The 17,216-nt window shown below is 27.4% G+C and overlaps 1 pseudogene; it reads right to left on the bottom strand.

Moving 5' to 3' along the window:
* Positions 1-5,998: 5,998 nt before the first annotated feature.
* LOC113374238 lies at positions 5,999-16,061 on the bottom strand (annotated as a pseudogene).
* Between the last annotated feature and the right edge of the window lie 1,155 nt (positions 16,062-17,216).

Genomic DNA, 17,216 nt, shown 5'->3' with positions numbered 1-17,216 from the left:
TTTTAGGAATATAAATAGTTAACTAAGAGCTATTTAACATACTTTATAACACCAAAATGCATCATTTTGTCTAAAAATGTCGATAACCCGAATATTACGTCGCAAGCAAAATTAATATATCTAATCTTTTACTATAAACAGCTGCTGTTCGGATAACAAATATCTACAACCAGTTTCATCATATTTTGATAATTAAAATATTAGTTTTGTCATAAATACATATGATAATCACACTACAAATTAAACATAAAAATTAAAACATTGGTAGAATTTTTGTCTTCAAGAACTTTCGAACCATTAAATTTTTAGATACTCTTTCGGGAAATTATCAAGGCTTTTTTAAAATTCATTTGTATTTTGCTAAATCATAGTTGAGTAATTTGTAAAATATATAATAATTTATTATTTATTTCATAACAATAAAATTAAAAAAAAAATAGAATAGAATTCGTATAAAAATAATCTTGGGGTAAGCTAACATTCTCTCTACAATCTAAAATCATAATCTGTATTTCAAAACTATATCACCTTGGTGAAGATCAAAATGAATAAAAGTGAATGCAAAAGAAAATTATATTCAAACAAAGTTCAAAAGGATTACGACATAATAGACAGACCCGACCGATGGTCAAGGACGATTTTGCATAAATGTGACATGAATCTTTGTAGACCTTGTTTTGTATTAATATTTTCTGCAGGTCAAGGCTATAAAATCTACGCATTAATATAAATTATTTATAAGATAAAATAACCGTTTATAAACAAAATATTTTGGTATATACATTTAGAAAGGTTCTTTCATCTAATACAAAACCTCCTGATTTGAAAAAAAGTGATATATGAAACTATAGGCAAAATTTTTGGCACCAAAAAAATACTTGAAATAAAAAAACTGATTTTTGTAAAATTCATAAATTTGCTAGAGTACCCTAAAGTATTGTTAATTTTGGCCGAAATTTAACAAAAAAAAACCCGATTTTGGTAAATAATCATAAATTTTCTAGAGTACTCTAAAGTATTGTCGTTTTTGCCTATGCAACTTGGAATATAAAACACATCAGTTTTATCATAATTTATTTTATGGTCAATATTTAAAAAAAAATCCTGAAACTTCATTATTTCATATTGTGTTTGCATTCAAAACAATAGTATGTTTGAAAATAGTATCTTACGAAGGTTAGCAATAACATTTCAAGAGACACATTATAGTAATGTTTTGGCGCGATTCTACATTTCTGGTTAGCTGAAATTTATTGTAGCTATTATTAAATGATAATTAACTGGTTTATTAATAAAACATTAAAGCAACATATTCACACTAGTACTCATCTTAGTCGATTGATTTTATCCGATTACTAAAGCCCGATATATATTTTTACAAATTATCTGAACGTTTATAAAACACATCTGGTATTTCTCTCTCTCTCAGATATATTTTTTCTATGTTGAGAAATTTCTGTTTGAATATACATATGTACATACAAATATTCTGTATCATTTTGTTGAATCGAATTATATAACTAATCTATGTGGAATTTGCAATTTGGTATTTTTGGTATTTAACACGTTAATTGCCACAATATCAAGAAATTGCAAAAATATCAGAAAACATTTTGACCATGGTAACTTGGTTATATTATTTAGTTAAAAATGCATCAAGGAAATTTAATGTATCAAATATATTTTTTTGCCAAAATTCCCAGAGAAACAGTATTCAACACAGACATGACTAACATAGTCCTTAGGGTGGTCCTTAATATGGATATTTTCGAATTTCCATGCTCCCAGGGGCTCAAATGCCCCCAAATTATTAAAAAAAATCCCCTATAAGTTTTAGCTCTTAATATTGTCTTTTAGATAGTGCGCAATTCAATCTAAGTTTTGTATAAAAATAACAAGAAAGATTAAAAAAAAAAAATAAAATGTTTTTTAGATATAACTTAGCAAACATATGAAAGAGTTTTATTCAAATTTCGACGTTCCACAAAACAAATTATAAAAAAACCTGTTTTGCAGAGCGTCGAATTTTCAATAAAAATGACTCGAATTCTCACTTTTAATTCATTTGTCACTAAGTTATACCTTTTTTTTTTTTAACTCAGTTTTATTTAGCAATCAGAAATACATAAAGATTCCTATGAGCTAAAATGACAACATTTATGAGTGATGCCTAAGAAGAACTCCAATGAGAACTTCTCAGACTAAGTTATACCTATAAAACATTTTTAAAATTTTCAAAAATTTTTCCATGCTGTTTCCATACGAAGCTTTGATTGAATTGCGCACTATCTAAAAGTTAATATTAAGAGCTAAAACTTTTAGAGAATTTTTTTTCATCAGTTTGGAAGCATTTAAGCCCCTGGTAGCAATAAAATCCGAAAATGTCCATATTAAGGACCACCCTAATGGTCCTATATTAAAACTTTTTTTCTCTCTTAGCGTCAGACACATATGACTGACGTGGAGTTTAACGTGTTGAAAATATTTTAAAATGAACGAGTTTACTATATTATATATGGTGTATTTATGTAATTTGCCAGAGTGATTCATTTAAATATATATTGCATAAATGCTGAAATTTTGCATAAATCAATAGAGATAAACATAGTGCAAGTTTATTATTAGCAAAAGTGAATTGAAGTGTTTTCGTCATAAATAAAATCACCGGAGTAAAGCCAAATGTTATAAATATCAGAAATACATTGTATTACTTATAATACATTATACACTTATTTTTTATTTTATTTTGATCTTAACAAATTTAGGATGTCATGTACCCTTAAATAATTTGAAAAATCTTTAACAATAAGTAAACTGTGTTTAATAAAATTGTATTAGCGCTTTTTTTACGCTGAATGATGGGACAGATATGGTTCTCGAAACGTACAATACAAAAATTCATGTTTTACTTTGATACATTAGCTATTAATTATATAGTTAATAGTATAATTTAATATAATCCAATATTTGTTAAATAAATGCATTTATGTGTTACATACATGTATTAAATTAAGTGTTTCAAAGATCATGGTGTGGCTAGAAATTACGTTTAATTTCATTAATACCATTAACAATTTCTTATCAATCGTGTTTTATTTTACATTTAGTGAATAAATTATTCATTTATAAACGGGGTATGGAACACATAGTGAAAATATTAATTATCTGGGCCATGATTTGCATAAAAATACAAAAGTGTACTTTCACTATGTGATACTTCAACATGCTTTTATACGGATATTAACACGTTACAATTTAGTTGAACAAATATGGAAATATTGTTCAATTCCTAAATTTCCATGACTGAACAGAAGTAAATATATATGCAAAAAAATATAAACCAACACATCATATTTTCATATGTGATGGATGCATATGTGACCTATGTATATATCTACAATTTTGGCCATGCTAGGTACAAATTTGGTTCGGATGAATTGAACTAAATTAAATTTCGTTATTGATGAAATATGTAGCATCTATCAATGTTTCCATAATTATTTATTTAATTAAAGTGTATGTATGTATGTCTGCAAGATGACGCATAGGACATACATCAGTTGACAGATCTGCTCAGGCGCAGGACGTTCTGATGTTTTGAAGCTGATGTAATATATGGATATATATATATATATATATATATATATATATATTCTAACAGAATGCAAAGAGGAAATTGGATTTAGACATTGTATATTCAAGCAAGATGTAAAAAACTCCGCACTGATTTCCTGGTAGAATTGAAATATAAAGAAAAAATCAAACGCAAAAAAATATGAACAAAATATTTAACTTCTCCCAATTTTGATTCATTAAAATTAAATTAATCCTGAAATTACATCATTTCAATCAGTCCAAAAAAAGATTATTATAAATATTTATAAATAATCTCCTTCGCTTTCATTTTGCTTGTTTTCTAAATTTTTCAGTCTGTCATTGAAAGTTCTAAAACGCAGAAATTTGAATATAAATCAATTGTTAAAGAGTGCCAAATAAGTTGTTAGCATTGACAAACTGTTCGAAATAAAAAAACGTATTTAACTCTAGAGAAAAATATACTACAAAACGCGAACGAAAATAACTTTGTCGAGTCCTTGAATAAGTTCTGCCAGCAGAAAAATATTCTATGCAGTTTTATAATGGGATCCCTGTGTTCTATCACTTGTCAAGAATGAATTGTGGGAGATTAGAAATAATCAGCAGAAACAGTCAAGTTCATAATTTTTATGGTCAGATAGTGAATATTGACACTAATTAATAGTTGCTTTAATTATTTGTTGTTATCACATAATAGTGATATCAACTAACAAGTCAACGTTTTTGCAAGCAAATCCGCTTCATTAATTTTATTTTTTCTCGACATTTCAAGTCACTCTTAATCGTTTTATACCAAAATTGAAGCAATGTATAAATTGTATCAAAGCAATAAAAGATCCACCACCGATGTGTCAAAAATCAGTAAAGTTAAGCATTGTTTAACAACAATATTTCAAAGTAGAGGAAAAAAGATGTATAACCAGCTATAACCTCGATTCTCATGAATTTGCTATCGGGAGATAAACGGTAGTCTTTGAAAATCCATAATAAAAGTATTTTCTACCGTTAGTAGTTTTTTAGTATTAGTTAAAAATGTAATTATTTTGTAAAATACCTTTGAAATTTTAACAAGGCTTTGAACCTTTTTGCCACCTGCACGTTTCAAATTACCCCGGGAAAAAGTTCTAGATAACAAATTTGTGAAATACATCAAAAAAGCACATTTCTACAATGATGAAGTAGAAGGCAGTTTACTGAACGTAGTCACATAATAATTGTTCGTTTGATATGTGTTATTTGTTGTGATATAATTGTTATGTTTTTCACAATATAGTTTATATTTTCTCAAAATCAAATTGGATCTTTGTGCCTCGCCCTGCTCTACATATATACTTTTAATTAAATTTACTTTAATCCATCGAATGTTACTTGAAACTTTTCAAAAAGCAGGCCAAAGAAGAAATACTTAATTAATTTTCTATCGCCCCTCGCAAAAATTTGAAAATTTTTTATAAGCCTAGTAGTACTATTCACAATTATATACAAAATCCAGAATCTAAAAAAAATCTGAAAAACTTGAAACGTAATCAATAAGTCGAAAGACCAAAAAAGACTTGAATGGATTATACTAAGTTTTCTATAGAAAGTGTATAAATCTTCCGGTTTGATTGTATTGACAAAATATAGACAAACTAATGGGGTTTATTGTTTTTATAATATTCATTGTATATAGCATTCAAACAGCACATCCTTATACACTTAGAGTATTAATATTTTTGATTCGCTAGAAACAGTATAGAATATACCTTACTTAGCAAAACAACGTTTGCCGGGTCAGCTAGTATATATATACACCTATATATATATATATATTTTATACGTAATATATACATTATAAAAAACGTAATATATACATTACACAAAAATATATTTTATACCTAAATGTAATCCTGTTATAGAAGACTAGATTAAGCACGTGTTTATTTCAAAACCTAATAAAAACACATACTCCAAAATGTTCCTAACCCCTGCATTTCTTTCAACCACACATAACCTATTTATAACCTCGTTCTTACCGCTTGATACGATTCCCAATCACATCACATTTCTTGTCGAACACCTCTCTCGAGTTTCATTTCACCACAATAGCAACATCACAGAATCGTATTAAACGATAACTTTTATAACGATTATTAATTAAAAATAACGTAGTATTAATAGAATGGTCTTGTTACTTTGACACTTATCAGCTGTTTGAGTTCTCATTGTACTGAAAGCGGAGACAATGCGCAACTTCGGCAGACGGATCAATGAAACTTAGCTAGTATATACGCAATTCGATTGTTGTAGGTAGAAAGAGGTTGATGGTGTATATTTAGTGGCGGTATCTTGCAGAGGAATATAGAAGTGTGGTTCTGATATAAATTTATTGCACCTTTTATAAAATCGGTGTAGAAAAAACCGTGGTCTAGTGCGCAGCGCTTTGGCCTTGCACCCGCTGTGTTCCTGATCTCTCTGGGTACCAGTCTGATCTCTATGGGTAGTGATATCTAGTAGAAATCTAGTAGTGATAACTGTAGAAAGTACCGTGGTTTAGTGCGCAGCGCTTTGGCCTTGCACCCGCTGTGTTCCTCATCTCTATGGGCACCAGTCTGATCCCTATGGGTAGTGATATCTATTTTCAATTGAAACTATAGATCAACTAGGGTTGCATGGCAAATGCGGTGCCTTAAAGCAAATTGCTGGAACTTTCCGTACCAGTATTAATTATTTGAGGATAAAAAACAATAACTAGTGGGGCGCATGGCATCGTGCCTTAAGGCAAATTGCTGGAACTTCCCGTAACAAAAAAATTTTTTTTTAAAAAACGATTAACATTTTTGAAAAAAATTTACTTCGAAAATATTAGATTTTTGAGAAACTATAAATTTGACAAAAAACTACTTTTTTTTGAATAATGTTTTTTTGAAAAAAAATGTTTTCTTTATTTTATCATATTTTGGAAATTCTGAACTTTTTTTTAAAGCAATCGTCCTGCTTGAACTGCATAGAGACGAAATATCGAAGTGCGTAAACGCCGCGCCGCCGTCTAACGGATAAGCATTGGTACGGAACCCATAGGAATGTAAACAAAATTTATACTTATTGTTAAAATCTCTATAAAATATCTGATAATTTGATGTGCATATATCTAATGATCATTTTTAACCGCCGAATGGCATTTTATTTTACTTTTTTCATAAGATCTCCGAAACCGCTAGACCTGCCTTCATGAAAATTTGATCAGTTCTTGATATTGTTAATACAAGTAAAATGATTAATTGTCCGAATTATTCAAATCGGACGCTCCGTTCTCTTAAAATTTGAGATACCGTTGTTGGCACTTTTTGCCCCGTATCTTCGGAACGGCTAGACCTGCTTTCGCCAAAAACTAATCAGCACGTCTTATTATCAATACGAATCGAATGTTTTTTGAAGTATTCAAATCGCTTCATCCGTGTTCCCGAAATCGTCGACGAAAATTTGTATCCGCACATACATACATACACACGCTCACACATACACACACACAGATACATCCATTTTTTCTAAGGTATGCCAAAATGTTCCGAAGGTGTTGAAACGTAAAGATCTATAAAAATTTTCATTTTCGATTTTTTTGCGATTACTATAACTTGCCCTACGGGAAGTTAAAAATATGTTTTTATGTAAAAAAACTTCAAAAAAATTTTTTTTTGATATTTTGGGATTCTTTTGCCTTCCTAAAATAATCGTTTATGTTTTTTACATAATTCTAATGGGAAGCTTAGCTCTCTCAAAAACTGCAATTTTTTACACTTTTTGTTTCTAATCTCTGTAACGCCTGGGCATGCCTTTGCCAAAAACTAATCGCCACGTCTTCTCATCATAATTAAATTAAATATTTTTTGAATCATTCAAATTGGATGCTCTGTTCTCTCAAAAACTTAATTTCAAATTTCTTCATGCCTCCTAAACGATTGCACCGACTTTTTCCAAAAACTAATTAGCACGTCTTCAGAATTTTTGAATCATTCAAATCGGTTGATCTATGCGCTCGAAAAATTGTAACCAAAAATACGTACGCATACACATGCATCCATTTTTTCTAAAGTATGCCAAAATGTTCAAAAACTTTTGAAACGTAAAGATATGCAAAAAATTTCATTTTCGATTTTTTCGCAATTACTACAACTTACACCAGGGGAAGTTGAAAATATGATATTAAATAAAGATAGCTCATACTCAATGCGATTTGCCTCTACCTTGACAGGCTAATATCAAGAAGTATGATTTCAAAATTTCAATTGAGATTACATATTTTGAATGCAATATCAAATGTGAGTGACCTTTCAGGACGTAGTTAGGAAGGGACAACAAGTGCCATCTGCAACAAATAACAGCTAAAAACAACAAAAATATAATCGGTAGTATTAGATACATTTTAATAAAAAAAAATATATCAACCTTTGGTTGCATCTTGTAAAACCCCAAAAAGAAACTGCTCTAGTTGCTGCAAGAAAACAATTTTTTAAAAACATTTTTTTAATTGCGTTTTTCATATAAAATGGTACTAAAAACTGCCAAAAAGCAAAAGGGGTATTTTCTGTGCAATCAGACGTTTCACACATAAAATCTAACTTCACTCATATGTTACCATGACAAATCCGAAAGATGCACTTAAGTTTCTTTTTTTATGTTTATGCGATTTCTAGGCTAGACTTTAGGTAATAAACAGCACAGCAACTACATAGCATTTTGATAGTTTTTAGTACCATTTTATATGAAAAACGCAGTGTAACATTGATCTATTTTCCGGAATAATTTGGCACTTCATGTCTTATAAATGTAAGTTAAATAAGAAATCGTTAAAATTAAAACAAGATCTTTATTTACACTTTCGCATATTTACACTAATGTTTACGAAACAGAGAATAATATAATATAATATATACAATAATACGCCTTAGAATATAGATGTACATCTCTTATATGGAATTTGTTTTGTATATATAATTATAAATCGTGTTAAAATTAACGTTAAAATTAATAAATCGTCTAGAAGGATAGGAAGCGAAAAAGAATTATTAATAATGCCGGCGATTTATTATTATTAATATTATTATTATTGAATCACATTCATTCAGAGTTTTGTTAGATGCGAGAAACGTGTTACATACGTCTATAGAAATATGTCTGGTAATAATATACATTCAAAATTGAATTTGAATTGTATTTAAATTAAATGAAGAACTGTTCAATATTGTAAAAAATCATTATTTATCGGCGGAGGTAAAAGATTCATATTAGAATGAAATTTGCTCAAGAAGTTCAATAATAGTATGACATACACAATTTGGTAAAAGAAAAAAACAGTTTTGATACAGGGTCATGTCAGTCAAATATGTGTGATGTAAAAATTAGTGTTATTGCAGAAATTTTGGCTAAAAAAAATTTTTTGATACTTTTTCAACTAAATTGTCTAATAAAGTTATCATGATTTATAAGAAAAATTTTCTCACATTATCATGGCAATTAACGTGTTAATAATAAGTAATTTTGAAAATATTGGTGAGTGAGTGAAAATGATAAAAACGAAGCAATATTTACTAAATTTTAAAATCTAAATAATTTTCAAAATTTCATTCTTGATATCAAGAATTGTAGTTCAGCCACTCCATTGAACTGGAGCACTAATTAAATAAATTCTGCAAAGGGTTAATTTATATAAAATATTTTCTATTAGCAACTTATTTTGTTTTCAAAAATGTTCCAACTACCTAAAGAATTTAATTCAATATTTTATTTAAATTTAAGCTCCGATAAAAAACGATTTTCTTGAATATTGACAAGTTTCTTTCCTTATTTGTTAAAGTTACCTAAAACCTAATAAGCTAAACTATTATTTATTAAAGTATTAACATTAAATTATTTATATTATAATTACTAGAAAATAAAAATCAGTAATTAAGTCAAAATAAAATTAATGTCATTCTATAGTTTATTTTGTGATCAATATTTTGAACATTTACTTGTACATATTAAAATAATTTTATTGAGATTTCTGGTTCAAAAAAAAAATTAAGACAACTTATTTTTAAAAGAACACAATTTTTAATATTTACTTAGTATACGATGGTGGTAGATTTATTTATTTATTATTTATTTATATTTGCGGTAAAATGGCAGTGAGCTCCTGAATTTCGATGGGGCTTATACGTATTTTTAACCAAAAATGTAGGATTACTCAAAATTTGAATTTAATTTAAAAATTATCTGTTTTAGTCGCAAATTTTGGTAGACAAATTCTAGGTATCACTATATTTTATGAAATTTGAGAAATATTGAATTCCAAGAAGTATTTTCTAAAAAAACTTCTACTCTTTCAGTTTAAAGAAAAATCGTATGATTGGAATAATTATGATCAAAGTAATTTAGTTCAAGGAAAAAATATTTGATAAAATAAACTAAAATCTATTTAGTTTTCAGTTTCAAAACATATAAGCAAATAAGTATGTTCAGGCACCAGAATTTAAGTTAAAATTTCAGTTTTAAGCAATAGGATACAAACTTCTATTCTACAAATTTAATAAACAAATAAAGTTTGAACTTTTGAAGCTTTTTAAACTTTTGAAAATTCAAAGTTAAAGTAACGTGAAGCATAAGTATTTTATATATAAAATTCTGCTGTACAGATGTTTGTGTGAATGAAAACTCCTACGCGGTTATTCGAATTTTGATAAATCTTTTTGAAGTTTGTTAAGGGAATTTTCAAGATGTAAATGATTATAAAAATGTAGTAATCAAGTTTCATAAAATATAAGCAATCGATTTTGTCGAATATAAATTTGTGTACTAGAATTCATGACATGTTAAATTTTCGAATTTTCAAAATCCTTGGTGATAGAACTGATATCTGGTTATATTCTAGAACACATAATTTTCTATCATACGACCGGATTGATCCAAAAAATATGATAAAAAAACCTGTATGAAAAATCTTGCAAATAACATCAAATTCTTTATAGAATTTGCCATATTTTACTCAAAATTTCAAGAGTCTAACAAATTCAGAGTCAATAATCCAAATATTTTTTTCCAATACGTACATGTTACCGCCTAATTAGTTTTCCCTAGAATGATCTTCGAATGGCCTTTCTTTAAATGTTAGTTATTTATTTACTGGTTCTGGTTTCGCGATTGCTTCGGGTTGGCAGGAGGTGCAGGAGGAGGTGTCCTAAAGCACTGGAGCAGGAAGGCTGTATAGATGACAAAAGCTATCGAAATTGCTATCAGAGCATACATAAAAATGTTCAATTCTGGTTGCCTAAAACGGTTTTTCCTTAACCATTCGAGGACATCAGTTTCTGACAACATGTCACCTGAAGAGGAAATAGATGGATTAGTCATAGTTAGTAAAATGACATAAAATGTTTTTTTGGTTTAAAGTAACTAAAATATTCTTGTCACACTATTAGACTAGTATATTTAGCTAATTATTAACTTTAACACCACTACTAACACTAAAACTACTTTCATTTTCAAACGTTTTAGAAATCTGGTATTCCGAATCAACTGCTCAAATTGTGACTTAAGATAGATTGGTGACAAAATAGTTAATTTTTCCAATTTCCAAAATCCTTGGTGATAAAAATAATATCTGCTCATATTCTAGAACACATAATTTTTTATTATACGATTGAATTGATTTACAAAAATATGATAAAAAATGCAGTATAAAAATCTTGAAAAAAGCATTCAAATCTCAAAAGTTCAATGAGTCAGAGTCAATAATCCAAATATGTTTTTTGAAATTAAACATTAATAAATTTTATTTTTGGAATGCATTATTACTACATAAAATTAAATAAAATGTTTAAGCAGTAATGAAGAAATTCCCAAAATCCTAACCAATTTTGAAATCGACGCTACACGTAATTTTGAATTTTTTGAGACGTTTTGCTGAAGGTTGTTTCATTCAACTAGATAAATAAATAAACGCAACAGTACTTTATTTTTGGGAAACAAGTAGATGGTTTGTAGATCATTTTGAAGTAATGTAAAATATCTTAAAAATTCCCTTAACAAACTTCAAAAGATTTATCAAAATTCGAACAACCGCACATTTTCATTTAATCATCCGTACAGCAGAATTTCATATATAAGATAATTAATATCTTTTAAAAATCTTATATATAAAATTCATTAAATTTATTAAATAAAATATCTTATATATAAAATTCTGCTGTATGGATGTATGAATGAAAACTCCTCCTACGCGGTTATTCGAATTTTGATAAATCTTTTTGAAGTTTGTTAAGGGGAATTTTAAGATGGAAATGATTATAAAAATTATTAATAATGTAGAAATAAAAAAAAAAACAAAAAAAAATATGTTGTTGTTTGACATTGACAAAATTTAGACAAATGAGAACTGTCCTCGAATTTCAATTCACTTATGAGTCTAGATATTATTAGAATATAATATATTCATGATCATAAATAAGAAAAAGGTAATGTCTACATTATTATTGCTGATAAGCAGCTGAAAGTGCAAACTAAACAAAAAAATACTTATTAAAAAAAATATTTAGACGTTTGTTATGTCAAAAATTCATTTGTTTGGCATTGGATATGGAATATTAAGTTAGTTCATTTTAGATTGAATAGTGCAATATGAACAGAATGTAATAAATTAATTCACTTAAAATATGAACTTAAGTAATAATGTATATTGAAATATTAGTAATTTAGGTATTATAATTACTAAAAAAGGGTAAAATATAGTACGTGATTATAAAAATTATAGGCAACATTATTTAAGCAATTATATTCGATGTAAAAATCCAAGGTGATATTGCACCTTCACTAATAATTATTATTTTAACTAAACGGTAAATATTAGTATGAAATATTAAAAAAATTGTACTTTTAAATTGTGGATGAGGGTACAGAAAAAAGTCTGTTGGGTCAGCTAGTATATATATATTAGGGTGGTCCTTATTATGGACATTTTTGAATTTCCTTGCTCCCAAGGGCTCAAATGGTTCCAAATTGATAAAAAACAATTCTCTGAAAGCTCTTAATATTAACTTTTAGATAGTGCACAATTCAATCGAACTTCGTATGGAAATAGCATGGAAAAAAATTTTGAAAATTAAAAAAAAAAATTTTTTTATGTATAACTTAGCGACAAATTTATTAAAAGTGAAAATTCGTGTCATTTTTTATTGAAAATTCGACGCTCTGTAAAATTTTTGAAGATTTTTCATGCTATTTCCATACAAATTTTTGATTGATTTTGACTTCATCTAAAAGACAATATTAAGAGCTAAAACTTTCAGAGAATTGTTTTTTACCAATTTGGAAACATTTGAGCCCTTGGGAGCAAGGAAATTCGAAAATGTCCATTTTAAGGACCACCCTAATGTATATATATATATTATATATATATATATATATATATATATATATTATTCTTACCTCTGTATATACTTGGAAACCGTTTCCTAAAGTAAACTATCGCAGGCAATTTTATGACACCCCATTTTCTGGCATATCTGGCATCTGACATTTTCACAAAAGTAATATCCAAATTTTCAAGTTCCCCATCGATATTTTCCAATTTGGCCGATACTTGTTCACTCTCATCGTGGTCCAACTCATCTAAAACATTAGGAAAAAAATATTACCATTGAAAATTTTATTAGTTGATTTGATAGTTTTTTATCTTACAGAAGAAAACTGTCAAAAATTCGTTCTCGTCGAGAAGTTTATCTAACATTTTCTTGTTGACTTCTTCAATTTCATTTTTGATTTCGAAAACGTCTTGAGAAGTCAACCAAGCAAGGATACTTTCATGTTGATGTAAATCACCATCGTACAACATTGGGACACGTTTACGATAATATACCTGAGAAAAATAAAAAAATAAATAAGTCATTTAGAATCAGATAAATTTAAACCCAAGAACCTATAAAAAAGACAAAAATGATCTGAACAATCGTAGACGTTACATATGAATTTTACCTACATAATATTTTATACAGTATGTTGTATCCTTCAAGTACTTATTAATTTAGTTGTAGTAAGCTATACATGAAAAAATTTTAAAAATATTATATGATTACCAGTGACGGCAAATTAACGATGTTGTATTTTTCAGCAGCTTCAGGACTTGAAATTTTCACAAAGTCAATTCCAAACAAATCAGCCTCCCCGTCAATTTGTTCCAGTTCTTCCAAAATTTCTTCACATTCCGGACAATCGTCATCATCTAAAAAAAAATAATACACATTATTTGTGAATTACATTACAAAAAAATATTTTTAAAAAATTTTGGTAAATAAACTTAGGCAACAATGAAGACAAAATTTCTTGATTGAATGAGTAAGTGAAATATATGAAAATATCTACCAATAAAATTTTCATTAAAATGCAATAAAAGATTTCAATAATAGAAATTCAAATTTTTATCTAATCACTATACAGAATGATGTAATAGAAGTGAATAATAGAATTATTGAAATTAACTACAAGAACTTGGAATAAGCTGTTACGATTAAGTTGTATTTTCCAAATCCAATAAATTATGATATATGACGCTAATAGTGAACTATGATGTCAATTTTACTTGAACCAATATATATATCCATTTTTGAGTGAAAACGAATATTAATAATGCTTGATATCAGGCTGTCCTCTACAGAAATTATGCTTAAATCTTTGTGTTGTGAGGTGAAAGCTCATACCACTAAGCCACAAAAAGACTTGAATAAATTTGTGAATTTAATTTGAAAAGTTTAGTAAATACTTACAGAAAAAGACTGCCAGTAATACGGATTCATCAAGTAGTCGTTCCAGCATTCTCTCATTTACTGTCTCAATTTCATCAGCAAGTTCGCGATTATCATCATCAATCAGCCATTCCAAAACTGATTCTTCATTTTGAAGATCTCCTTCGAAAAGTAAAGGATTTCCATTCCTGAAAAAATATGGAACATTAGTATAGCAAATACTGCCGTCAACTGTCTTAAATCTTCCTAAATTACTTCATCCATAGCAAAGCACATAAACCATTTATAACAAAATTTATATATCTATATAATTATTGTACGTTATTGTATCAGCAATATTAAAATGAAACATAAAATTCATTTTTCTGGCCTCGAATCTAACAAAAAAACGAGCAAGAAATGAGGTTAAGATCAGATTCATCTATGTGATAATTTTTCTTTTAAAAAGTGGTATCAAATTTAAATTCCAAGATTTTTTTAATTAAAAGTTTTTTATTACCTGAAATACACCATCGCAGGGAAAGTTTTGATGGAATATCTTTTTGCCAACTGAGGATCCTGAATTTTGACCATGTGTATTCCAAACACATCGCATTCATCATCAATTTTTTCCAATCCTTCTAATATTACGTCACAAATGTTGCAATTTGATTTATCTGAAATACATGAAATATTTATATTAAATTATTAATTTTTGGTATTAAATACATTTTCTACGAAAAACCAGAAATCTCAAGAATAGTGTGCAAGTGAAGAAGAATGAAAAAAAAAACTAATTAATTTTTTTTCTATATAATTACAATTTATCTAGTTTCTAGTTATAAGATCTTTGAAACGGTTTGTTTAATAGTTAAGCCGTTTTATTAAATTTTATCTAGTTTCACCAATATACATTGAATCACAGTCCAAACAATTGATTTTTGATACCATACTTTTATGTTTGATATTAAAAAGAGTATTAGTTCTAGAGGAAATAGTATTAGTAATTAAAAATTAATTAAAACATGTATAATTCTTAATTATTTTTGGTTTATGTGTTCCTCTTTTTAAAAAAATAGTGATGTTTATTGTGAATTTGTTTTTTTTATATAATAATTTTTGAAAATTTACAAAAGTACACCGCCAAATACTGCGTATTCTCGACCATCCTTTCTAACATCTCTCTGGTAATCATTTCAATTCTGTCTTCAGTTTTTGTGTAATTAGCCATTGAAGTACTTCTTCTTCCTCCGAAAGTGATCCTAAAAATGAAAAAAATATATCATCAATTTTTTATTTGGTCGAAATAATGAAGTTGAGAAAATATGATTCTAAGCTTATAGTCAAACTCAGCATTTCTCGTATTATGCATATAATTTTCTTATTCTTAGGCCTATAATATTTTAAAGGGTTTGTTTTGACAATCAATTCTATCATCATGCAAAGTTTCATCAAAATCAAACACTAGTAAACCTGAGGTTACCCTTGAGAGTTTGCTAATTTCGCATATTATCAAGGTATGGAATATTTAAAATAACAACTAGTTACCTTCAAAAACATTAGGCACGGCATTTTCAAAGTAAACCAAAACTGGAAAATCAGTAACTCCATAATATTCAGCAATTTTAATATCCTGAGTCTTGATAAAATTTATTCCGTGCCTGTCGCAATCGTCATCAATATTTTCTAGTTCGTTCAAAATACTCGTACATTCTTCGCATTCGGGACCGACTGAAAAAATCATCAAAAATTGTTAAAATAATTTAAAGAAATTCATAGATACATATATAAACCTAGAAATAACAGTCATATCGAAAAGATAAAAAGTTATGGGCAATATGAAATTAGGTGTTACGCAAGGGCGTTTTCTAAGGCGCTAAAATTTACACAGCAAAGAAATGTTTTTTCAACTAACGATAAGCGATAACATCATACTGTAATAAACATTTTGTCACTGCCAATCAATAATTTTCAACTTAACTTTTTTTATATTTTTGAGTTGAAGTATTTTTTAGTTAACTCAAAAATACTCATAAAAATAATACAACAATAATACATATATCATTTATCGCCACGATCAAAAAAATGTATTTGAAATTTAAATTTTTGAAAAAAACTGCAGTTTTGCTACTTGTCTTATTTTTAAATATTTGTTAGATACACATTAAAAATTAATATTATTCAGAATGATGTTATGCCAAAATATCATGCAATATATACAGAAAGCATCAACTTATTTATATGCAAATCATACAGGTATTTTTAATACTATAATATATACAGCCAAAAGTGCAGGTCTGAAAATAAAATCATATTAAACATATACAACAATGCTACACATAAAAATACATGAGCACCTAAAAGCATCATATACAAACAAATCTTTGAATATTTGTGTGAACATGACATTTTAGGCTTTACATGATGTTATTTAAAAAACAAGTCAATTTCCTAAATACGAAAGCCCAATATTATTACATTTATCACATACTACATACAAAAATCAGACACATATTAAGTGTGTAATGTACAAGTATAAATTGAATCAGTAAGTAAAAACTTATAATATCTACAGCTAAAATTAAATGAATTATGATATACAATTTTCTACTTCAAAAGTTCACATAAAAAATTCAGTGTAAATAATACAAATTATTATGATGCCAAAAAAGATGACTAGATTCAAGCTCCTCATTTATGCAAATAAAAGTACATAAATTTCTTTAAAAAAATTCACATTTACAAAAATATTCACATTTATCTAATTTTTTAGTTCAATGAATGAAATTGTAATTTAAAACATGATTTTATATTGTAAGCACGAAAATAAATTATATTTAAATTCAGAAGCATATTAAATATGATTATTATTATTTTATTATTTTT

The sequence above is a fragment of the Ctenocephalides felis genome, unplaced genomic scaffold, assembly GCF_003426905.1.
Source record: "Ctenocephalides felis isolate EL2017-DRISC unplaced genomic scaffold, ASM342690v1 CF-g0.4_SCAFFOLD_01664, whole genome shotgun sequence".
Lineage (NCBI taxonomy): Eukaryota > Metazoa > Arthropoda > Insecta > Siphonaptera > Pulicidae > Ctenocephalides > Ctenocephalides felis.
Note: the sequence above shows the minus strand (reverse complement) of the source record. Positions and strands in the feature narration are given on the sequence as shown.